We start from the raw sequence: 25,559 nt of genomic DNA on the forward strand, positions 1-25,559 counted from the left end.
TCACTATATAAATGCTGATCGACTTACTACAGTGGAACAATTCGCCTCTGGTATTTCTCAATAGCCCAAGGAATCCTCCACATCTATAACATGCTGGAGATGATATCATCTGCTAGAGGCTTGGGATCTTCCTGAGGGTGCCTGGGATAAGAAAAACAGAGAAAGACCAGAGACAGTCAGGAGAAACACAGAGGGAGGAAGCATGAAGATTACCAGAGGATAGAAACAGACTGAAAGTTAGAGTTGCAGGGATTAAGCAGCCAAAGAAAGTCAGAGACAGAGAAGTCTGCAATCGTAACTTGGGTTTTGGTTTGGAGTACATATTTGTGGTACTACTTACAAAGCAAGAGTGCCCTAGTGATGTTAAATTGGACATACATGCAACTGTTCAGAAGTAACTTGAGGTTTCCCTGAATATTTACCTTTACCCACCAACATTCACCTTCACCAGTTCCACACACAATCGTCAAAACAATCTAGCCTCAAACAGGAAATATTGTTCTTCCAATACTGAATGTGAAGGCCAGCGAGATAATGTGAGTTGCCCAAGGTCACAAACAAATGAATAACTAGAGCACCAAATCTGATTCCAAAATCAAGTATTTTCCTGATATCCTGTGTTGTTCCTATTTAAAATGCATATATATTAATAAAATTTTTATTAAACAAAATTCAAATTCTACCCAATTTGTGGTAATTTTTTTTCTATCTTATAGGACAATGAACAAAGTAAGTTACTAAGAACATTTTGAAATGTATCATAAAAAAACAGAATAAAAGCATATCAGGATGATACAAAATTTAGAACAGGAACAAAATTGATTGAGTTAAGTAACCAGATCAAATACAGATTTTTGAAAAAGCTAGAATTCATTCATTTGCCTTTACAGTTTTGAAATTTCAAGGTCTTAATTAATGACCCAACCTCTTTCAGCCGACCAAATGGCTTCAGTGAATTCTCTGAGGCAGGCAGTGCTGAAACGTCCCAAAGTTGCACCCAACCATGTACGCTGAGGTACTATTTCCGGCTACGTCATGTGCAAATGATCACACTGTTTTACACATCAGTATTTCCTCCTGAGCAATAAATATTTACACTCCTTTAAAAAAAACATACCCTTTGAGAAGTAGTCATTGCTATCACCAGAAAAGTTCTATCAACACAAATGTGAAGCACATTATTGGATTTTACAAGACAATCTAAGAAAACAATAACTATGGCTGGAGAGATGGCTCAGTGGGTAAGAGCACTGACTGATCTTCTAGAGGCCCTGAGTTCAATTCCCAGCAACCACAAGGTAACTCCTAGTCATCTGTAATGGGCTCTGATGCTCTCTTCTGGTGTGTCTGAGGACAACTACAGCATACTCATATACAGGAAATGAATCTTTTTTAAAAATTTTAAAAATAAAAAGTAACTTCTATTCAGAAGTGTACCAATTTATGTTTCTATCCTGTTCAGCAAGATCTAAAACAGAAAATTTCAAACAGGGCAAAAGTATAGTACTTCTCTGCCCTCTAGTGACTGGCTAGGTTTTACTAACTCCACGCTTTTCCTAACTCTGTCTTGGGTAATGCTTAAGACTATTTTTCAAACTACAGGATAGAAGCTTTTCATCTTTTAAATACTGAGAGAAGACTCTTGATCAACTTTTAATATATGGTTTGTGGAATAAATACAATACAGAAAAGGAAAGAAGAGGAAAAAAAAAAAAACTTGGCTGAAATGGCCCACAACCTGATACTACAATCTACTTGGTTTTAAAAACAGGGAGGTTTTCTGATCCTTGTACTTTTATGCATTTTGTTTGATAAGAGCAAAGAATTCTAGTCAGTCCCCATGTTAAAATGTTTTTGAATTTCATAACTATGAATTCTAAAATAGTTAATCCTATTATTTTGAAGCCCAGAGTATAAAGACTGGTGGTGCTATAAATGTCACATACAGGTGAACATTTTTCTATTAATCGTAATAAGCAAAATTGCAGAAACATTTGAGATGCCAAGTAAGACAGTCACTAGACAGTGATTCACCCTTCAACTCTGATAAGGAACTTCTTTGTTACAGTAAAATGATCCTTTGAGTTCTATTACTGTGTCGCGAGGAACCAATGCATTTCTAGAATATCATTTCTGTTTCTCTCTAAAGCCAGTGTATCAGATCTGTGTGTACACATTTATGTTAAAATACTCATTCCCTGCTCACTGGATGTAAATGGACATATTAACATGTAAGGATGATCTACAGGCAGTGTGATGTGATTAGGAGTCTAGAAACCAAATTGGTAGAACCTGAATCCCTGCTCTGTTCCCAATCCGTATTGTAAACTGGGGCAGATGCACTTTCTATGCCTGGCTTCCTGCATCTCAAACAATGGGAATAAAAAGAGGCACTGAAGAGTCTTGTGGGATGGCTGGGATGCGGTTCCACTGTTGTGGTAGTCATCACAACTTCAGTGGTTTGCAGATATTCGTTCATCTCTTAGCTTGCCACAGTGATGCACACATGCTTTCCCAACATTTAGGAAGCACAGCCAGGAAGATTTCAAATGTAAGCCTTTGCTAGGCTGCAGAGCAAGTCTTTCTCTTATAAAACACCATGGTAACAAGAGCAACAACAACAGTAATAATATAGGTAAGAGCGTAAAGCAACCTGCTGAGTTAGTCTGCAATAACAAATGCCAGTGTGACAAAGGGTCAGGACATCCCCCAAGCTGACAGAGGTGACAGAAGGTAACACGGAGGCAGTGTGCTTCCCCTCTGGGGCGAGCGATGCTGGCAAAGGTGGAAAAATGGCCAGTTTATGTTGCCGAGCACATCATTACATTGCACGGGTATATAGAGATCTTAGTCTTTAAAAGTCAAATCGACTAGACTTAAATCTCAGTTTGTATCTTAAATAGTACAATAGCTCAAACAACAAACTTCAGTTTCCTGGGCTTTTCAGCTCTTTAATATATTAAATAAGAAAAATTAATATTTATAAATAAAAGGTCACAGTAGAACTAAAGTGAAAAATTATAAGCATAAAAAATATATAGTCAGGTACGGTAACAGATGACTAATTCTAGTGTTCTGCATAGCCAGGCAGATCTCCCTGAATTCAAGTCCAGCCTGGTCTACATAGGGCATTCCAGGTCATCCGGGACTACACAGAAAGATGTTGGCTCAAGTAAGAGCAACAATTATATAGTTAAAAAACATAGCAATCATAATATACAAACACACATCCATATGTACACAGAAAACACTGCACATAAAGTGCAAATGAAAGTTGCAGTTTTCATCCTTCCTAACTCTTACTAACTGGAATGCATCTTTTATGTTCTTACCACAGTCTGAAGATCAAAACAAGTGACTCCTTATTTGCTTCAGAGCCCAGAAATTGCACATACAGGTGAAGAATTTCCAAAAAAGACTTTTATGATGAGTAGACTTTATGTAAGTGTTAGTGTACTTGATGTGAGAGAGAAGCTGGCATAGCAGGGGGCTCACTCCTCACTTCCTCAGGAAGCCGGTTACAGCAATGTACGTCCTGGGGAGTATTAGGAAGTATAGTCACCACGGCCTTTTAAAGAAACCCACTTCAGTGCATGTGAGGAAATGATATTAGCGCCTGGATAAGCCTTGATTTCAAACAGTCGAAGGCAAATTCCAAGAAAAAGATATTTAAATCACCTTTATAGAAGATGTGTTCTGGTTTCCCTGAGAGTGAACGTCTGAGCACTTATAGCTTACTTTATGAAGACTGTCACTCAACAACACTAGTTGTTGAAAACTTTTCTCCAAACTTATTTATCCAGATTGCTAACTTAAACACTTTAGCGCTTCTATTGCTCTCAGTAATCATCACTACTCAGTTAAACTGCCTTTCCTAGCCACACTGTTCCCTGCAGTAGCTAACTTTGTTTTGCTTTCCTTTATAAACAAATAGGTCTTGCCATTCTGTATATAGACATAGAATCTGCTTTTACAGTTCTCAAAGCTTCAGCCTTAACTTTCCCTTACACCTTAGGTTCATTTGGAATCTCCCAAGCTCATCTCAAACTTAGAATTATACCTAACAGGCACACACCTACAGTCCCAGCACTCAGGAGGCTCATGCAGGTGAACCAAGAGTTCAAGGCCAGACTGGGTTACACAGAAAGACTTGGTCTCAAAACAACAGCAAGAACGAAATTAAACTTATGTCCTAAACACAGCCTCATGGCCATCTTCTCTCCACTTCCAATGCAATCTGTGCAGAACACCACCTCTCCTCCTTCCACACCAGATTCTGCTGCTATCACAGTTTCACAGAATATTAGCCATTAGCAGCTATCTGAACAACCACATCTACTTTTTTTTTAAATGTATCTGACGTATTTTTTGCCTTTCAATATTTCTTTTTTCTTTATCATCCTTCTACACCCTCAGAAAAAGTTCTGTCTCTAGCCAAGCTCTATAGGTTAGGCCTGGAATTCGCAGTTGAGAAAAGGTTAAGGTTAACTTTTCAATAACGAAATACACTCACATATATAAGGTGGCCGGTGAGGGGCACTCACAATTAGAGAGAAGGAAGGAGGAAGAGAGATAGAACTAACTAGTAACACCATTTGATGTTTCAGAACACCTTCATTAAGAATGCCTTAAAGCTAAATGTCAGGCTGGATGTGCTCAGTGATAGTGTTGAGTAACAGTATGCAAAGCCCTAGGGTTGATCCCAGACACTACAAAACACCCCCTCCACCACCAAGTACTCATTAAAGTCTAACCCATGGATTTTCGGAAAAAGACTTACTTGGTTTGAATATCTCAACTTCTATCCAGACTATGAGCTTCATAATCTGACAGTGTAATTTACAACTGTTAGAACAAATTTCTTAACAAAGACAACACTAAAGTCTCCTAAAACCAATATTTCCAGTCCTTATTTTCTTTTCCTTTCTAGCCACTTCCATCAATTCCATTTGCTCAAAACTGATCCGTGGTTTATCTAGCTTTAGAGGAGGAAAAAAAAAAAAAAAAACGAAAACTTACCCTGACATTCTTAAAGTCCTCTTGCTTCTGGTATTTCACTGATGTTTTCCCTTTTAGATTCACCCAATATCCTATCCAACTGACACAAGGCATCTATGTTAACTTTCTAAGCTTTTCTCCATTTTCTTTTGTTAGTCAGACCTTTTACCATGACAAGGACCTAAGAAAAACAGTTCAAGAGGAAGCACTGACTCTAGGCCTAGGGTTTCTGAGGTCACCTGAAGCAGTGACAGTCTTAAAGTCTGCTTACCTCAGGGAAGGCAGGAAGGACAGAAAAAAAAATAAATAAATAAATAAAGCTGGGGTTAGGATATAGACCCCTTGGTGACCTACTTCCTTCACTTAGATCCTATGTCCCAAAGTACCCAGAACCTTCTAGGGACCACACCTTCAACACACGAGCCTACATTACCCACTATAAACTGAAATGATAAAGTTCATCTGTAAACACTTCTCTGACATCTCTAAGTGGGATTCAAGTCAGGTCTCAATACTGAGCAGCTGAGAGGGGCTTGTTTAGTGGGGGTTCTTCTGACAACTTCCCTAAAGCTCAGAAGCAAAACACAAAAGTCCGACTCCTACAACGCTAAGAAATCACTGTCTGCCTAGGCTTATCAGTCTCAAAAGCATCAGTGGGCATCATGCAGCTGGCAAGCGAGAAGATTGTGTGCATGTGGCTCCCATTCATGCGGGCCCATGTAAAGGCAGTTCTGCTCACATGTGTGCATGTGTGGAGACCAGAGGCCAATCTCCAGTGTTGCTTCTTGTGAAGAGCCACAGGGCCACTCATCATCCTGAAGCTTCACTGATTAGGCCAGGGTGCTGGGCTGCGGACATTAGGAGTTACTGTCTCTGCCTCCTCAGGGCTGGAATTACCAGGGTATATCCAACAAACTCGGGTCCTTACACTTGCCCAATAAGCGCTCTACTAGGCCACCTGTACAGGCCCAAGCCAGGGTATTTATATATCAGCATTTAAAAGGAAATGATCTAAAACATATTTTAGAGGCACGTAGAGACCCAAATGTAGAAAATGTAGTAAATATTCTATCATGAAAAAAATCAGTTAAAAATGTGATTTTGATCATTAATTAAAACTCATTTTAAAAAGGACTGGATCATCTTTCCTAGCAACAGGATCTAGTATAAGTCTTATTAGAAAATACTATTTCATGGTCTCTAAGCAGTGAATCAGTGTCAAAGTGGATAAAGAAATGCAGTGTTGCTAACACAGGTAACCGGAGGTACACTGGAGAAAAGCCAGGAAACTAGAAATGGGCCCATGTGACCAGCAGAAAGGAGGCATGACAAAAGGAAGTGGGGGAAGCCCATAGAGCTAAGTTGGTAGGTGGACACTGGGTCAAAGAGTATAGCAGGAAAGGAAGGGGACGAAACCAACCAAACTTATAGAACGCCATTTGGATACCTATTATTTTTTAAGTTAATTGAAAAATACAAAAAAACATTGCCCTCACAGCAAAAACTAAACTATCAGACCTAACCTTATGGTCAATTTAAATGTTCACCCTACCAAATAAACTGAAAGAACCTCCTGTGTACTGCTCTTCTTCAACTGGTCAATAACGTAATTGCTATAGAAAGAGCTCTGGCATTATTAGGGTTGGCAGTGATGGCTGGTCCTAAACCTTTCTCTATTGATCCTCTACAGTATATCTACTTGATGAGCTGTAACACCAATGACGCTGAAAGCAGAGTTGGTATTCAAAAACGGTATGGACAGCATTGTCAGAGGATCACGTACATGTCCATACGGTGATACCTAGCTGCACAGAGGAACATATATAACTCAGCACAGACTTCTTACACAGTACAAGTTTTACTGTCTCTTTTATTTGATAATTCTTCATTGCAGTTAGGGTAGCAAATTTATAAGGACATTGCTCACGACATAATAGTACCAGAGCTCTAAAGAGAGGCCAGTTCCTCTACATATAGCTGGCTCTCAAAAAATCTTGTTTGCTTCCACGTGTCTGTAACACTGTCTGGGACTGTAAGACATGACTTGAAGTGAAAACATTCCTCTCATGAAGGGGCACTTGGTAATCAGGGGCCTACCTCAGTGTTAAAGAACAGTTAGGTAGCTGAATAACTTCACCTGCCTTTAAAGATAGTGATATAGATGGAGAGCTACAACTGCAAGTTAAACTCAGTGAGTTACAGAAGTCAATATAAAATCAATACTGTTAACAATCATCTTTATAGATCGTATTGAAAAGAGCCTAAAAATAAAATGCCGATTCTGGACGACCTTTCTGGCATCCGACCCAAAGTAAACTAACTTACATATATTAACATTGCAACTACCACATGTTCCACCTGCCAGGCCACAGTGAAGTCAGAGAATAATCTGTTAGAAGGCCGACATATCTTAGCAAACACTTGTTGATTCCTTGTTCATGAAAAATGAGCCATTCATTTTAAGTTTTCAGAGCCAATAACATTTAATGATTATAGCCCTAACAGCATACTTAAAGGCATACAAAAAAAAAAACTTTAAAGAATACTCCTCCTTCCTGAATTTAGCAAGAAAGAAAATAAGCAAGTATAAAATAACTAACTTGGAGGTGTTATTTAATACCAAACCAAATACACCAAACTTAATGGCATGCAGTATTAAACAGAATGTGAATTTGGATGCCACTGATTTGCCAAATGTTTCTAGAGCAACTTCTGGACTGCAGGCACAGAATTCCTAAGTTTAAGCCTCTTAACTACTTGAAGAGTTCCTACATAAGAACTACATGTGTATAGTCACATAAACAAAATTGATATGAAAATATAGAGTGCTCAGTTAACATTGTCCAGTTTTTATATTGAAATGCACATGAATTCTGCGATAGAAATATTAGAATTTTCATCTTACTATAGTTAGGAGCCACCAGATAAAGGCTTCCCCAGCACTGAAAGGCTGTAGAACCTGTGGAAGCCGGGCGAGAAGTAAGATCAATGGGGAATGCTTTCCAGAAGACTTGCTAAAGAAAGCCCAATCCAACTCCATTGTTCTTCCACCTCTCTTCTCTGTTTTCAAGTTTGAATCATTTCAGAAATAAATAGCTTTTAGCGGAAATTGAAATCAAAATTAAACAAAAAACTTTTTAAATGCTTCTTAACCAATTTAACATCTACAAGAATAAGATCATGACTCAGTTTATCCTGTAGTTTTTAAATACAGAAATGAACTGATAAATTTTCAAATTAAAGTTATTTTTGCACGGAAAGCATTTAACTGAACATTTATTGCTTTCTGTTTATATTTCATTTCAGACAGATGTCAAATCAACAGAGACTGAAATTATTCTAAGGACACAGAATATATACACAAGCATATAAGGGAAACCAACCAACAACAACAAAGTGGTGTTACATCAATATCTGACAAGCAATTGTAAGACATACTACCAAGCCCAAGTGCCAATCCACTTGATGCACTGAACAGAAAACCACGCCATCAGTAAGCACAGCAGTACACACTCAGTGAATGGCATTGGGGCTGACATTCAAAGACTTCCCACAACTGCTATTTAACTATTCCTTTAGTTTGGATGCAAAATCTCTCAAGGTCTGGGTCCTAAATGTGAGCTCCCAGCTACAGTGCTGCTTCCAGAGGCTGGGGAGTCCTTATGGGACACAGCCTAGCTGTGGTTCTCTCCCTGCCCCTCTCTGTAACCTGGTCTGGTGAGACGATGTGGCCAGGGGAGCCCAGATGCCTTCTTTCCCTACCATGATGGACTGTAGACTTTAATGTGAGCCGAACAAACCATTTATCCTTAATCAGCTTCTAGACAATACTTTGCTACAGTGATGAGAAAAACAAGTAATACAGCTGTCTTCAGGAAAGAGGGGAAGGAGGAGAACAGGGAGAAAATGCAGGTGGAGAACTGCATTACTTCACATACACAATTTAATTTCTTTTCTGTTTATCTCAGCAATGGGCTGTTTGGATTCTCAACTGTTTTGCAAAGTAAAAGAATGCTACCTTGAAAAGAAATGTGAATTAGCTTGACAAGAGAGTAAACGGAAATATATAATCTAAGAAACATAATTCTCTTGTTCTTCAACCAACTTTTAAATATCCATTGCCATTCCTTGATAGCAGGGAATATACAAGGGATTCACTTTTATAGTGATATAATTCCTTTATTACATTTATTCTGGTTCTCTGTTTTTCAAGTTCTTAGATTTGAAATATTCACTTATAGGAACCTCATTTTCATATTCAATCATTCACAGTATAAAAACACATTCAATAACTTCATGTCTCCTATTTCAAAGGTCCCAGAGCTGTTTTTATAATTTTGACCATAATTAACCATATTTCCTGTGTATTAAATAACTTAGAAACTTCTTGTTTCTTATTCTTTGGTATAGAAAACAGCTTCCTCTAGTTTGTATTCTTCACCTCTAGAATTACTCTTGAAACTGTCAATGAAATAGGAGAGAGAGTGGCATCTATCCCTCCACACAGCCATTTTAAGCTATGGGTCTACAATTACTGTCCTTTTGATGCATGAGGTAATGCTCCTTCAGCTTTGTTCTCTGAATGAAGAGCATGACCAGATATAGAAGCATAAATAAAAAGGAAAATGATTCTGACTGTAACATGCATGGAAATGTGGAAACAAGAATGGCCCTCATAGGCTCACGTATTTGATTGCTTAGGGAGTGACAATATTTGAAAGGATTAGGAGGTGTGGCTTTCTTGAGCTGTGTTATTGGGGATGGGCTTTGATGCTTCAGGAGCCCATGCATGCCAAGCCCACAGTCACTCACTCCTTCTGCTGCCTGGCGATCCAGATAGAGAACTCTCAACTAACTACTTCTTCAGTACCATGTCTACCTGTGTGCCAACCATGCTCTCTGTCATGAGAAAGGACTAAACCTCTGGGAGTGTAAGCCAGCCCCAATTAACTGCTTTCTTTTATAAGAGTTGCTGAGGTCATGGCTTCTCTTCACAGCAACAGAGCACTAAAACACTTAATGATGGAATGTAACTTTGCCTAGACTGTGTCTCAGCTTCAATACGCCCTGGCATTCATTTGTTAATTGCTAGATCACTTTTGACTTTGTATGCCATCTTTTCTGTTTATTACTGTATTTAAGATGATTGCATATAAATATAAATATTAATATAAACTAGAAGAACAAATTCAATTAAAATTTCATATTATCGACAACTTGAATTTCTGTCTACTAATCCTTTTTGGAGTCAATGTAACATATTTTCATTGCAATAATTAGTTTATTACTCAGAAATCACAGGTCACATGGCTACCTAGTCAAAACTGTTATTTAATAGCCTGTTTATGACTGTGTTTTAAACAGGTAAAATAAAGTACCCTGCCTTATTTTCTACAGATGTAATATGTAATAGATTCAGAATGCTACCACAAATCTAATTCTCTTTAGACCCCCCCTATATTCTCTGGTTTATCAATTAAGAACATACAGGATATTTTCTAATGAATTCTTGAATGTCTCATACTCTATTCTGCTGACTCAGCAAAAGCATAATTATATTCAGATTGGTCTTCTTATAGCCAGAATTTGTGCCGCTAATAAATGCAGCCTTAAAAGATGCTATAGTGTGGTGAAAAACAGTAACAAAAACCTGTTCTTATTCACTGTGAGACTTTGTTAGTGCTTAAATGATCTTATAGTAAATATATATTAAGCCAAATTATATGTTTTACTAGGAGTTCAATGCTAGACAATGACATTTAAAGAAGGTTAGAAGTGATAAGAGTATCATCCAATAATATACTTCTTCAAACAGAAAAAAGAGATGCAGTTATTCTAGACACATTAATTTAACTGGGAAGTTAAAAAGGTTTCTTTCTTAAGAACTGTAATCAGACTATTTAATATATTTTCTCATGTTAATTCACACTAATTTCTACCATCTTAAATCGTCCATAAAGCACAGTATTTATATTTCACTAATCGCACCTTGCATACTCAGATGGGGAAACTCTACAGGTCATTGTTACTGATACCAACTTTAAAATATTATTGCCATATATTAGAGCTGATAAGCAATTTTTTTCTAAAACAAGTTTATAAAAAAAAAAACTTGAACAAGGACCTACTGTTTCAAAGACTGATAGAGTTTCTGTTTACATATTTTGTAATCCCAACCTTTTCTTCATTATGTGATTTTCATAATTTAAATGGTTTCTTTCATGCTGCAGCCACACATTTGTACATCATTTTCTTCTCAGGTAATAATGGCTGCTGATTCATCTTTTACCTAAGGTTAACCCTGTGTGGAAAGCTGCTTCCAGGGAGATTAACCACTTAGATATCTTAGGTGTGTAATTTCTAAATATGTCGGACTTCAACAGATTGTCTTAAACCAATTTCACGTGCTAAAATAAGAGATTTTCAACAATTTAAATTCATTATTCTGTAAGAAGGTTTAACTTACTTGATGAAGATTAAAATGTTACACACAAAAACACTGACATGAAAAACTGTACAAGGGTCACACTTCCCCGATCAACATGAAAGGTGAATCCATCGGATGAGAGAGGGCGGAGACCAGCTCTGAGAGCACATGGTTCTTGACCGCCTCACTGCTTCCAGGTAAGAAAGTAAGATGCATGTCCAGAGCGGCTCTTACCAGTCAAGCCAAGACTTCCCATTGTGATTTCAGTGGAACATCAGAACTTCAGCTTCTGTGATGCAGCAGGATTCTGTGAAAGACGCATGGTGAAGTGGTTAAAAGGACAGCCAGAGAGGCCTTTCCAGCAAAGCCCACATTACCTCCCTTGGCCAATAATCCCAGAGAAAAGGCCTAACATCCCCTCGCTAACTAACCAATGCTCTTTAGAGAATGTGGCCCAAAGTGTTTATCATTGATTTTAATATTAAAAAGACAGTCGCTGCAATTACTTGATGCAGAGTAAAATTGTCTAAACTCTGAATTACAGGCAGTCAATTCCCCACATTTCACTAAAATGAAATAGAGATTTACAGACAGTCTGCTGGGGTAGGAAATGGTGACTCTGACACCTACACCAAATTCAAGTTACTTTAAATGGCCCAACTCAGCTAGATAAATTAGGCTTTTGTATTACTGTCTTTAAAGTACTTTCACTGATTTAAAAGTAATGAATAAAACAATGCAATATAAATGAACAAAGAGAAAACAGCTAGGGCCAACAGGGCACAGAAAAAACTGGGCCAAACAAAACAACAACCAAAAAAAAAACCTAATTTTTTCCTAACTATAAAGGACTAAGAAAATGAAAGTCAATCAAAGTCACCAATGAAATGTACATGAAGTCAAATGAGCCATATGAAATTAAAACAAAAGGATAGGCATATTCTGAAACACAATGTTTTTAAGAATCAGAATTATTTGAGTTTCCTTTTGAGACAGTTTTTAGCTTGCTTCAATGGTAACAAATCCTTACTCAAGTTAAAAAAAAAAAAAAAAAAAACAAACTATAGTTATTGACTATTACTGCCTTACAGCTCCATCAATAATTGGTTATTTTCTAGAAAGGATGATAAAAATTCATTTATTATGTGTTGTCTTTTTTTTTTTTTTTTTGCTTTTTTCCTAATCAGTTCACATGGCTATGGAAACTGCCTCTCTTCAGCTAAATATCAAAAACGTGTTATAATTCAATGAAGCCCTTCTGTCAGGAATAGATGATTCAGTTGTCACCCAGGTCTTTCCAACATAATAGCAGAGAAAATAATAAATATTAATTAAATGATCTCATGTTATTTCACACCAGAAACTAGTGAGTCATCTTCAGATATTTGAAAATAAGCATGTGTCTAAAATTTTTATAAATCGGTTATTTTTTAATAATATTTTTAATATATCATTCCTTCTCCCATTTGCTACCCCTTGCTCTATTCTCAAATGCATGGCTTCTTTTTCTTTAACTACTGTTTTACAGACACACACACACACACACACACACACACACACACACACACACACACGGCGGAGATTCCTAAATGCATAAATACATCCTGCTCAGTCTGTATAATGTAAGTAGTGGTATATAAACTGGTCTCAGGGGTTGACCCATGGAGATTGTGGCCATAATTCCTAGCTACATTCTAAATATTTTTAACTCATACCCACAAATAGATGAAATTCACACCCTGCATCAAAGACACTTCTCTTTGTGAAAAAGACCATTACAGAAAAACACAACTGATCAAAAGGCAGAAAACAACTGACTTTGCGATATTCAGTCTCCACTACTACATCTACAATGCAATCCCACACCTAAGGCTCCAGGCTCATGGAGGAAGAGAGAGTGGGAAGATTGTAAGAGACAGAGGAGAAGTAGTTGGTTGTGAGAGTATATCAGAGAGGCCACACCCATAAGTCTCACCAACATGGTTGCCTAAATGAGATCTGAACACTGATGCACGCACACGCTGTTGTAGATAAGGAACAGCTCACAGGGTCCCAACTCTATAGACAAAAGACTACAAGCAACTGGGGAGTGCTGTGAATGAGAAAACCAGTTATTTTTAAGCTAAGTACAAAGAATATATAGAAATAAACATGTGTTTATTGAAGAAACATATAGTAACCAAAACTGACAAAATCAATGGTATAGAAATCTTTATTTTCATAAAGTATTTTTTTATTTTAAAATACTTAAAAAAAAAAACAAAAACCTCTATGGTCAACAAAAATAGCTCAGCACATAAAGTACCAAGCCAGAGGACCACAGTTCCATTCCCTAGAACCCACATGTTGGAAGGGGAGAACAGACACACATAATGTGTTCACGGACATACAGGCTGACACATAGACACACAGACACTCTGGAAACAGCACTCATATAAGCAAACACAATGGATGTATCTTGAATGTATCTTTGAATATATCAAAGCCTAAGCAGATTGCTGTCTAAGCAAACAAGTATCTACTTGTGTTTTCTGGGTCCAACTCAGGCTTCCTCTCACTCCTACTCACCCCAAAGCACCTCAGAATTCTCACTCCCCATGGCCAGGTCGCACTGACTCAACAGGCATCCCTTCCATTTTCATGATCTCTGTTCCCACCCAGAATCCTGCTACCAGCCACTGGCCGACCCTGAGCTAATACACCTTAACACAGATACGCTCTGAGAAACTTCATCATGACATATGAAAAGCCATCTAATAAATAGATATTATTGACCTCTTACCACAAGCTGAGCAAATGACTTGGCATCTGAAAAACCTATCCTAAGGATAGCCTAAGCAACTGATGAAATATCTTGGACTAAATGGCTTTCTGGCACAGCCCAACCCCTGGGAACTAAGGGACCTGTGTTTTAAAAAACTTGTGAAACCAGAAGAGGTGGGATGTCACTTCTTACCAGACCTCCAGTTAGTGCTAATGTCAGGCATAGTATTCAAGGCACATTATTGAAACATCCCCTTCTATGCCAAAACTATGTATGTCCCCCAGTGTCACTACAACTAAGTGCAGAAGGGACCCCAAAGTAACTATGTGCCCACAAACACAGAAGCATATTTATTCCCCATGAAAGACTGCTTTTCTGATGTTTTCATCAATTCTCTGGCTAATAGATTAAGCTAACCAACTTATTCTCATACATACCCCTAATTCAATCAAGCTCAATAAAAGTCATTCTGGACTGCAATTATTTGCTAGGGAACAATTATACTCAAATGAAAAAGAATGAAAACGGCTGGGCATGGTATAATACACGATGCAAAGGCTCTCCATTTACACAGCTCAAGAGCAAAAACAGAGCCCACTGCTCCAAAAGGAAGCATCCTCCTGAACACAGAAAACTCATGTCTTCACACCTGAGTAAAAGATCAATGGGGACCAGGAAAGAGCAAGTTTTGAATTACTTATTTCCAATGATGCTTCTGATTTAAAAGAGACAAAAACTCTAAGGGCCAGGACAGTCTCTAATAGCCGAAACAAATCTACCCTGAAATCTAAGAGTTCTGGTGTCTCCCAGTCCCTGAGACCTTGCTTAAACCCCCCACTGGCTGAACAATAGTGTGTTCCAATCTCTCCTTGTGACACTGACATGCTTTAGAAGATTCTTCCTGTCAGAAAAGTTTTTGTAAGAATTAGACTTTTGTTTTCTTCAATTTACTCTTTTATATACATGCTACATGTTAATAGGGGAAGTGAAATACAAACTCCAAACTCTGATTTCCATGTGATGAAATGAATTCAGGTTCAAATCCTTGATAATTTAACTAAAGTTTGTCCTTTTGCTGGTGTTTACCACAAATCAGAACTAGAAAACACATGACTAATCTCTAACTAAATAATTCACTGGAATAAAATATCCTCATATGGATACAGATACCACTGGGACACATGTATGTGTTTGCGTGTATGAAGTGATAACGCTAAGTAGTAATAAACAAACCTCTTCCATTAATATTCCCTGCCTGTCTTTTTATAGTTGGAGCCTAAACCACAACTATTTCACAGGCATTTTTGGCCAGGCCCCAACCTTCAGCTGACATTACAAACGTCAGCTACACTAAGAATGGAAATCTTTTATAAAGGAACGTGCAAGTCTGATTTTGTCACCTTCCTATCACAAACCTAGCATTTCCTCATGACCCAGAGTGTTTTGATTAAAAAACACTGAAGAATAAAGGCAAACGAGTCCCCTCTGCATCTAGCAGGGATTACAGAAATTGCCCGTTTCTTTACTTTCCAAAAGTCTCAGGAAATACTACTTAGCAGTGACAAAAATGCTCTAATACCCTGCAGTCACTGTCTAATAGTGGCCTCTTGAAATGTCAAAAATAAAGACTTGGATATCCCTTCCCCTTCAGCATTCAGTACTGCACCAATTACTAAATCGCATTTTAAAAACTATCTTCTGCTTAGTTATTTACAAACAGAACAGCAATGCAAATGATTTAATCATCCACTGTTTGAGAAATTAATGACCTATTACTACTATGTGTGAGCATAAAATGTGTAACAGTCATGCTGATGATACAATTGATAAATTATGCACACACAAAACACCGCCCAATGAAACAGTAATATAAAATAAATAACATGATAAACAAATAATTTTATCTTAGAGTTATGATGTCAGCTAGGGAGATAGTTCAGCTACTAAAATGTTTCTTCTGCAGGCATAAGGACTTGAATTCAAGTCAAAGAAGTCAGGCATTGTGATAGAGGCTTGTAATTTTAGTACTAGGGAGGCAGAGACAAGTGAATCCCTGGAAGACACTGGCCAGCTAGCCTAGCCACCTCATGCACACAAGTACACACGTATGCAAACACATATACGTGCATGCACACGCGCACACACACACACACCCCACTAGTTAGTATGCACACTGTGACTGCTGCGCATGAAATGGATGGAAGTACAATGTGAAGTAGAGACGACTGTAATATATACAGAGAGAGGATGGAAGAGAGCTGTAGAGGCAGACAATGGGCGATATGGTTCAACAGTAGGAGCACGGCTTGCAAGAAGTGTTTGAAGGCATAGGAGGCAGATCATGCTGTAGAAAAAAATCTCCCATGAGAAAGTAGAACATTAAATATGAGCAAATGTCTGTAGATGGGATGGATCCCTAGGTGGGGCAGTCTCTAGATAGCCTTTCCCTCAGTCTCTTCTCCAATCTTTGTCCCTGCATTTCCTTTAGACAGGAGAAATTAAAATTTCAGGTAAATATTTTTGAGATGGGTGCTGTTGCCAAGAAGTGATTGCTAACAGGAGCCTGGTACAGCTGTCCCTTGAGAGACTATGCCAGAGCCTGACCAATATAGAGGTGGATGCTCTCAGCCAACCATCAGACTGAGCCTGGGACCTGAATGCAGGAGTTAGGGGAAGGACTGAAGGAGCTAAAGGGAGTTTGCAACCCCATAGGAAGAACAACAATATCAATCAACCAGACCCCCAGAGCTCCCAGGGACTAAACCACCAACTAAAGAGTACACATGGAGGGACCCATGGCTCCAGCTGCATGTGTAGCAGAGGATGGTCTTATTCAGCAACAATGGGAGGGAGGCCCTTGGTCCTGTGTAGGCTTGATGCCCCAGCGTAGGGCAGTGAGGCAGGAGCCGGTGGGCAAATGGGGGAGCACCCTCATAGAAACAGGGGGAGAGGGAATAGCATAGGGGGTATGTGGAAGGGAAACCAGGAAGGGGTATAAAATTTGAAATGTAAATAAATAAAATAACTAATAAAAAATGTTTAAATAGAAAAAAAAGAATATTAAGCAAATGAGAAAATAATCTTTTCTTACTCTCACAATCTCCAAAATAGCTCAAGGTACAGTCAGTAGCATAGAGTTATATTAAATCTGGTGGTCTGAGTATAACCTGCAAATGTGGGCCAATTCCAAAGCCTCTCCGGTTCTTTACTCCTCATCAGAAATGTTTATATAGCATCCTTACATTCCCTTAAGAATTAAAACCCAAAACTATGAACAATGAACATATGTAAATAAAAGAAACGAAATACAGAGTTGTTAGGAGGTGATGGAAATGCAAAGTGTGTAGTAGTTACTGAGCTTCAATAAATGCCGTCTTAGTAATCTAATCATTAAAGTTAATACTAGGAGATGAAAAACATCTAATAAAGTAACACTACGAGCACTCTGGGGTTTGCTTTGAATATTCTCAGAATCTGCATACAGACTGAATTTCTACCCTCTGGAATGCTGTTTTGCTGTAGATTCTACTTGAAATTCAGCTGCTTTAGCATATGTTTAATTCTGACCAGTGTAAGTAACCACTTGTTACTCCTACCAATTTCGGTATACATTAACTGAATTGATAATATGAACATTTTATCATAATTATCATTTTTCATGAGATTATTGCTTCAAGCAACACAGTAGAGCTAAGAATTTCTGCAGTTTCCATAAGTAGATGTGGAAATGACCAGGTATTAGTCCATTCAGATGGCTTGGCGGGGAGGTGCTGAACACCCCTTTTATGTGCCTATGAATTGTACAAACGTGCCTTTGACCTTCTCCAGAAGGGAAATTACACATTTAAGGCAGATTAAGTTTCACTTCCAGGAAGAATATAAAATCACGCTCAGCAGCAGCTACGTCAGGAATACTGACAGGGAGCTACCAGATGCTTTACGAAAATCCATCAGCTCTATGCCACTGAGCACAAAGCTGGGACATAAATTGTTACCTAATACCAGCCGGATGAGATGGCCCCTGGAGACCTAGTTAGCTCACCCAACACCCCTCCCCCTTACAAACTTGAGAAATAACAAGCACCTGAACCTTTAGAAGGGTCCTTCAAGAGAATCCCACTGGAGAATCTTTGAACTCTTACCCAAAACCACCTTGTCCTTTGTAAGAAAGAGTTTCCATGGCTAATTTCACTTCATCAATTTCTTTTCTTATGAAAAAAAAATTAGTTAAAAGTCACATGATAAAAAAGAAATCAAGCAATTGCCAATTTATGTAATTTTAAGGGGAAAATGTTCTATCCTAAAATTAAAGGGCACTGACATTCTCACTTCCCCTTATTACCAAATTACTCATAATTTTAAATATAAAGTTATAATTTCAAATTGTGTGATTTTGTTTAATAAAATTGTATTTTTTATTAAAAATTATATTGTTAACATAAAGAAATCAAGCTAGGATTGACTAGGAAATTTCCTCTCTGATGGCTAGCTTTCACCGTGCCAGAAGGTGCCAAGAAGGCCTCTAGGGATGAAAAGACCTCAACGGTCTCATCCTGTGCAGGCCCCTGGATACTGCACTATCAACCGGCCAGGCATGGTGCGCCCACAGCTGCAACAGTGGCATGACCATTATGGGAATAGCCGACTGCTTTGTGATAGGATCTGAGGCTTGCTCCACAGGAAGGAATTCATGCTTGTTACTGTAAATCTGGACAAAAGCTCATGCTGGGGAGATCACAGGCCCTAGAGGGAAACGTACTACTGATGTTTTGCTAAATAGTCATACTGTCAAATTGCTTTCCAAATATTTATGTTTATATTCATAGATTGGTGCTGCTATCAACTTTGGTCTGACAAGCTCATTTTAGTGGGAAGCAGTTAATGTACACAGTGATAACTGGTCTCCAGGCTGAGAGTGTAAGTGTCTGATGGAAACTGAGCCCTAAGTAAGACGTCTTTATCAGCTCACTCTCCTGCAAGGCTCAGGGAGCGTTAAGAAAGAGAGAACAAAAAATAAAATAAGGATAAATAATGAAGGAAATGGAGAATGGGGAAGAGGACTCTGAAATTTTTATGGACAGGACAAAATTATTGCTCTCCCAAACTCAGAGCTGCTGTGTTTACCTTCATGTGATGTGAACAAGATCAAGATAGTCAACATTCCAACTCAAATGGAGGAGAGACCCACAAGGTCCCACCCCTAACTGAGGAAATGCTGGCAGAAGACAGGGAGGAAGAATCTTCTCTCTGCCAGAGGTGTGGTTGCTACTAAGAGGTTTATGTTCCAATAAACTGTCCCACAGCCATGTGTTTAAAGAGAACACTAATTAGACTCAGTGTTACTAAAAAGACAAGGACATTAAAAAAGGGAGGGAGTAAGAGGAGGGAGTTTTAGAGGAAGAGGGGTTGGGAGTGGATATGATGGAGATGGGTTATGGTGAACTCAAGTTGCTATCTTCTGAAGGAATGTTCACAAGGCAGCTATTTTTGAGACAAATGAAGTAAGATCAATTGCAGTCTCCACAGATGAAGTCATGTATGACTCAGGAGAAGAGGCGAACAGATGGAAGGAGTACTCCACTTCTCATGATATACTCTACTGCATATCGTTACCCTTTTAGGGTTAATGGTATTCTCTATCGGGGGAGTGAAACCCCAGACTCAAGAATGCCAGAGTGAATAACAGGTTGCTAGGTTTGATTACTTCTGATGACCCAGCAACACAGGATCAGGAACAGCCCAGAATTCAGGACCCCTGACACAGGAAATATGTCTGTCATATCACACTGCACTTTTACATTGTTGTCCATCAGTCTGTCTAAAGTTAGACATCCACAGACCAGCAGAAAGCTACAGACCAGTGTGCTTACAGCATTATCCCCATTTATAATGGGAAGTGTAACCCACTCTTCCCGTGACTTTCCATACCAAAAAGAAGAATCTAACTTTCTGGATATTTAGACAGAAGAAATATGAAAAACTACTTCTTGTTCAGTTTAACTGAAGGATAACCTTAGACTACTTTAAAAACTAATTTGTTAACAAGTGAACATCAACTACTTCATTCTGACAGTACTAAAATTACGTACCGAGTAGAGAAGGGAAACCGATGCCATCTGAGCATTCATTCCCCTTAAATACATGGCCTCAGAAGAAATACCAAGAAACACCAGTTAAAATGTACCCTATACTAAAATTAATGACAGCCTCTATAACAATCTATATACAGTAGAAATGTTCTGCTAGTTATTAATCCTCAAGAAAACGATGCTATCCTCCACATCAATAAAGTAATATAATATTGATAATTAATATAAATGATTAATATGTTTAATATAATAAGTATACAATTAAATTAAATATATAATAAGTTTAATATAATTAATATAAATAATAATATTTAGAGAGAATAATACTCTCCAAATATTTACATAAGTTTACCCCTTGTCCCTAAATCTAATGTAATGACCCACGGAATTCAGTGATATAAAGTTCCAGGAACCATCAGCTATAAGGACTAAAGGAAAATAGGGAAAGGCTTGCACTCAAGCAACCTAGAGACAGCAGCAGTAATTCTTGATATTGCTAACATATATATTGAACTTTTAGTTTCTTATACTATCAGACATTATCACGATTTAGTTAAAAATGAAATTCACTATAGTTGTCTTTTCTAAATAGGAGAATAGCTGTCTATAAAGTGTATGTTCTATAAAGGTTGTCTGTCTTTAGTTCCCATTCAGTTGCAGTTATAAGACACCTAGACCAAGGCAACTCATAAAAAGAAAGCATTTAACTGGAGGCTTGTTTACAGTTTTAGATTACTAAATCCATGGTCAGTAAACAGAAATGGCACTGAAGCAGTAGCTGAGAGCTTTACATCTTAATCCATAGATGGGAGGGAGGGGAGGGAGGGAGGGAGGGAGGGAGGGAGGAGGGTAGGCAGGCAAACAAACATCTGTCTTGGGCTTTTGAAACCTCAGACTCCACCCCACTACCCAAGTGACACACCTCCTCCAGCAAGGCCACACCTCCTAATCTTTCCAAAAAGATCCACTACCTGAGGACTAAGGACTCAAGCACTGGAGCCAAAAGGGCCATTCTCACTCAAACCATCACACATTCCCTCAGCCAAAATTAGCAGGCTTCTGTGGCTTTCTGTTTAGTATACGTTCCTCCACTTTCTAGTAAAAAGTACTTTGATTTTTTTAAGAAAATATTTTCTATATCCTTAAAGTGCATCTCTTTTGGGGGCAAAAGTCCATTACATTAAGTGGGACTTAACTAATTCTATCCAAGTTCCTAAGACGGAAACATCACCCAGGCTTAGACATTCAGTTTATTCTATCATCCTAACTGCCACAGCTGAGTGAGGAATGGGTACGAAACTGTACTCATGCCTCAGCTCACAAATAACAGATACATTAGGTTTTATGATTACAGGAACGTAAGTAGGAAAAGTGGTCTGCGATCCTGTTTAAATAAAAGAAAAGGAACACGAAAGTATTGGACTACCTACATAACTTCTGAAAAGAGACAAAGGTACTGATTAATTTAACTCTATTTCAAATCCTAATTTCAACAAATTTATTTTAAAAATTAGGCATACCATGATACTCAATAAGTCAAGAAGTTAGGATTTTAAATTTCTATTTTAAATTTTAAATTTTTATGTTACCTGTAAAAAGAATATTAAAGTTTTAAAGCGAACACTGAGAAATAGGCAAATGTTAATTTGACTTCTAAAAGGGTCGCTCAGGGTATTTCCAATGACTTGCAATTTACTATGTAGGTAATGCACTTAGGTGGTTTATTCTCCAGACAGTTTTTCTTGTATTTAGAAGAAAAAAAAGATGACGAAGAAGAGCCAAAACACATATTAGTTGAGAATAAAGTATTTTGCTTCTATGCTACCATGCATACCTCTTGAAAAACAATTTTTAATGGATTAAAGTAAAACAAATTCACATCAAAACTATTCTGAATATGACCATGGTTAAATTAAATAGGTCATAAAGCAGAACGAAAAGTCATGAATCTGGGAAGGAGACAAGACAAGCTGTAGGCAGAAAGTAACCAGAAGGCATTAGACACATGTGTGAAACTGTCAAAGACTAACCAATTACTAACAACTACTCTGAACCAGCTTTATCTGCTTCTAACATTATTCTCATATGTGGGTTTGAACTTAGGACCTGTGTATTCGGCGCAAACACTCTACCACTGAGCTGTACACCCAGCCTTTACTTTTTATAAACTGCATAGGTTGTCCTTGAATTCATTTAGTAACCCAGGCTATACTTGAACTTCTGATCTTCTTCCTATCTTGACCTCACCAGTAGTTGGAATCTAGAACGTCAGAATCAAGTTTGAATATACTTTTAAAGGAATCTCTGTAGTTTGAAAGGTAATTACAGTGCTTGAGTTAGTTTTTAATATAAACAGTCACAAAGAATCAAAGGACTGGTTATTGTAAATATATACATATGTAATTGTGAATATAGTGAGTACTCTGTTCATTTTCTTATATGACTCAAGCCCTTTCATATATACTGAATACAATATATGTGATATGGTCTAATATGGGTGTCTACACATAAATAAATACCAAACTTGAAACCACTGAACTCTAGGGTGACACAGATTCCAAAGACGGAACTCCCTATAATATAAAAGCAACAACAAAAGTATTCCTTTCTTAGTTTGACAGTAGGAGGAATGCAAAACAAACAAAAATAACGAGGACTAATAAATGTAAATCCAAGCCCTGGATATATTTTTCAGTCTTAGCTACATCACCAAGGCTTTCCCAGTGTTCTAAAACTGCCAAAAGTTGTTGCTGTAAGATATAGCTATAACCAAACTTTAATTATTAGACTTTGGAGTGGATGAAGACATGTAGGATCCCAATTTTGATTTCTAATTCATAGATTGCCATAAAAGTCAGTATCAAGAGTATCACTTGAAAATCTTCTAAGTACACTGCAAAACAGACTTCAACAAGCTTCAAATTCAAGCCTATTTGTTTAGAATAGAATCTGCAGCATAATTCAATATTATTGCTAACAAAGTAGGTATTTTAATTAACTAATTAGCTTTTCTTTGTCTCATATTCCACTCCCATTACTCTCCCCTCCATCCAAAGTAAGCACTCTGATGTGACAGCTAAGACTTTTGTACGGGTACTAATTTTACATAAAACTGAGCATGGGGCATGAGATGCCGGCAGTGGGAACGGTAAATGCTGTTCACAGAGAAACTCTAGTTTCTCTTTTGAAGTTCCAGAATGAAAATTCAAAGCAGACTAGAAGAGATTTCATCTGAATTAAAAATCTTCAACTGTGGGTAGGCAGAATATAAAAAAAAATCTGATGATTTATAATTGAGCATTGATATTTTATCTGTTTATAACACTGCAAGTTAACACACACAATCTAAGCTTAGTAATGCCAAGTATAATGAGTAAACATCCAAAGGTGCCTACCTTAACTGAAGCAAAATGTAAAATGACAACTGCAAATGCATCAGCTTTGTACAGTCCCTCCAAATAAGCCATATGTAGCAAAAATAACTGTCCATCGAGAAGAAACAGAAGCCCCCTCTAACCAGTACTGGGAATGTCAGACTAGGAAATGAATGCAAAATGCCTCCAAGATCAGAAAACGGAAGGGAAAGCACCCAGAGCAGAAGGTCTGAAAGTGTTTTCATATCTCTTTGTAGTCTCATAAGAGAATAGCATCATAATTTGAAATCACTATAAACACAATACATAACTTTGTATAGTGATTTTGGAGCTTAACAATAAACTTACTGTAGCACATGTTTCTAGCAGGCAGTTTGGAGTGCTCAATATTAGGACTTAATAACTCTCAAGCCTGTCTAAAAGTAGAGTTCACCTTGGATATCTCTCTGTCGGTGGTGATATTTTAGCCAGAACTATAATAAGCTATTATTACATGAGAACTCTCATAAGGAACTGAAGCCTTACATGCTAAGATCAAAGATTTAAAAATTATATAGTTTTCAAAAATCAAAGCAAAAGAACTAGAGTCCTTAACACCTGTAACCCGTTATGCCTAAGAGACATATTGCCTAGAGACCCCGTCTGCTCTCAGTACAGAAACATATCAAAAGAAGATGTGGGTTACTTATATTTTATATCACAATTAATATTAGCATTAGTCAAACTATTGAAAAACTGAAAACTGACCATATGCCAGTCTCAACAGAATAGAGCTTTTCATATATAAGGCTTCATAATTACATAATTCAGTCATCATAGGCTTATGTTCATTGTTGAAACAAACTAAGACAAGATTATTAACACAAGAAACTCAAATTATAGTACTATTAACTATTTTCATTAAACTACCCTTTGCAAACTAAGGTACCTTATGGACAATAGACTCTACCACAAAGTATTCCACAGGAGGCTAGAGAGATAGTTTAGCAGTTAGGAGGACCTGTGTTCAGTTCCCTGCATGGTGACTCACCATCCAAGAACTCTAGTTTCGGGGGATTTACTTCCTCTTCCAGGCTCTGCGGATACCTGGCATGTATATGGTTTGCATACATACATTCATACACATAAGTTACAATTCATAAATGTAAAAATTATTACAGTAACTGATATAAGCCTCCCTCCGCCTCATCCTTTTATATATTAAGAGCACAGAGCCACCAATTGAGTTAGCTGTGCTTATCAGTTATACAAATAAGAGGGAAAACATCTCTGGAGGACAAATTAAATGGATAAATCAGTCACACAGGTTTCTCTATGTGTATAAAAGGCTTTCGTATTTTTTTAAACTAGTATTTTATTAATGTCCCCAAAGAACAAGAAACTAATTACAATACAGCAAGGAGTTTGTCATTTACATTTGATGAAGGATTTATTTTCTAATTTGTACCTTACAGACATTGGTCCACATTTCCATTTCAATATCTCTTGAAATTTGCCTTCCTGAGTATTTTTAGTTTCCATGCAACACCCAGAATGCACCCCAGAACTGAAGATCATGAGGTTAATATCCTGGTAGGATTAACATGCTTTATAATTGTCCTCCTGAGAGATGCTTTTCACAGGGAATATTTCCTTTCAATTGTAATTCCACAATAAAGATAACTAAGTATCCCATGCCCCAAATGACAGATTATTGTCTAATGTATTAATGAGCACTGGAAATGAAAGGTAAAGAAAAACAGCTCTGATGCTGTCCAGCCTATTTAACAGTGGCTTTAAAAAAACAAACACGCAAACTATTATTCTACAACACCGGCCAAGGTGATACACACTCAATACTAAGAAGGGACCGCTAGCTACAGCGATTCTCTTTTTGGTTTTATATCAATGCTTTACTATTACCTATA

At 37.6% G+C, this 25,559-nt stretch overlaps 1 protein-coding gene across 13 annotated transcripts in view; it reads right to left on the minus strand.

The window, feature by feature from the left end:
- Positions 1-25,559, minus strand: part of Bbx (BBX high mobility group box domain containing) — a 239,410-nt gene that overhangs the window by 131,241 nt on the left and 82,610 nt on the right. For 10 of the 13 annotated variants that reach the window (XM_032900285.1, XM_032900286.1, XM_032900282.1 and 7 more), the window contains one exon: positions 11,660-11,732. The gene's annotated coding sequence lies outside the window, so the exon portion shown is untranslated. The other 3 variants (XM_032900280.1, XM_032900279.1, XM_032900284.1) reach the window with 3 other exon arrangements.

This window comes from Rattus rattus, chromosome 4 (genome assembly GCF_011064425.1).
Source record: "Rattus rattus isolate New Zealand chromosome 4, Rrattus_CSIRO_v1, whole genome shotgun sequence".
In the NCBI taxonomy this organism is placed as follows: domain Eukaryota; kingdom Metazoa; phylum Chordata; class Mammalia; order Rodentia; family Muridae; genus Rattus; species Rattus rattus.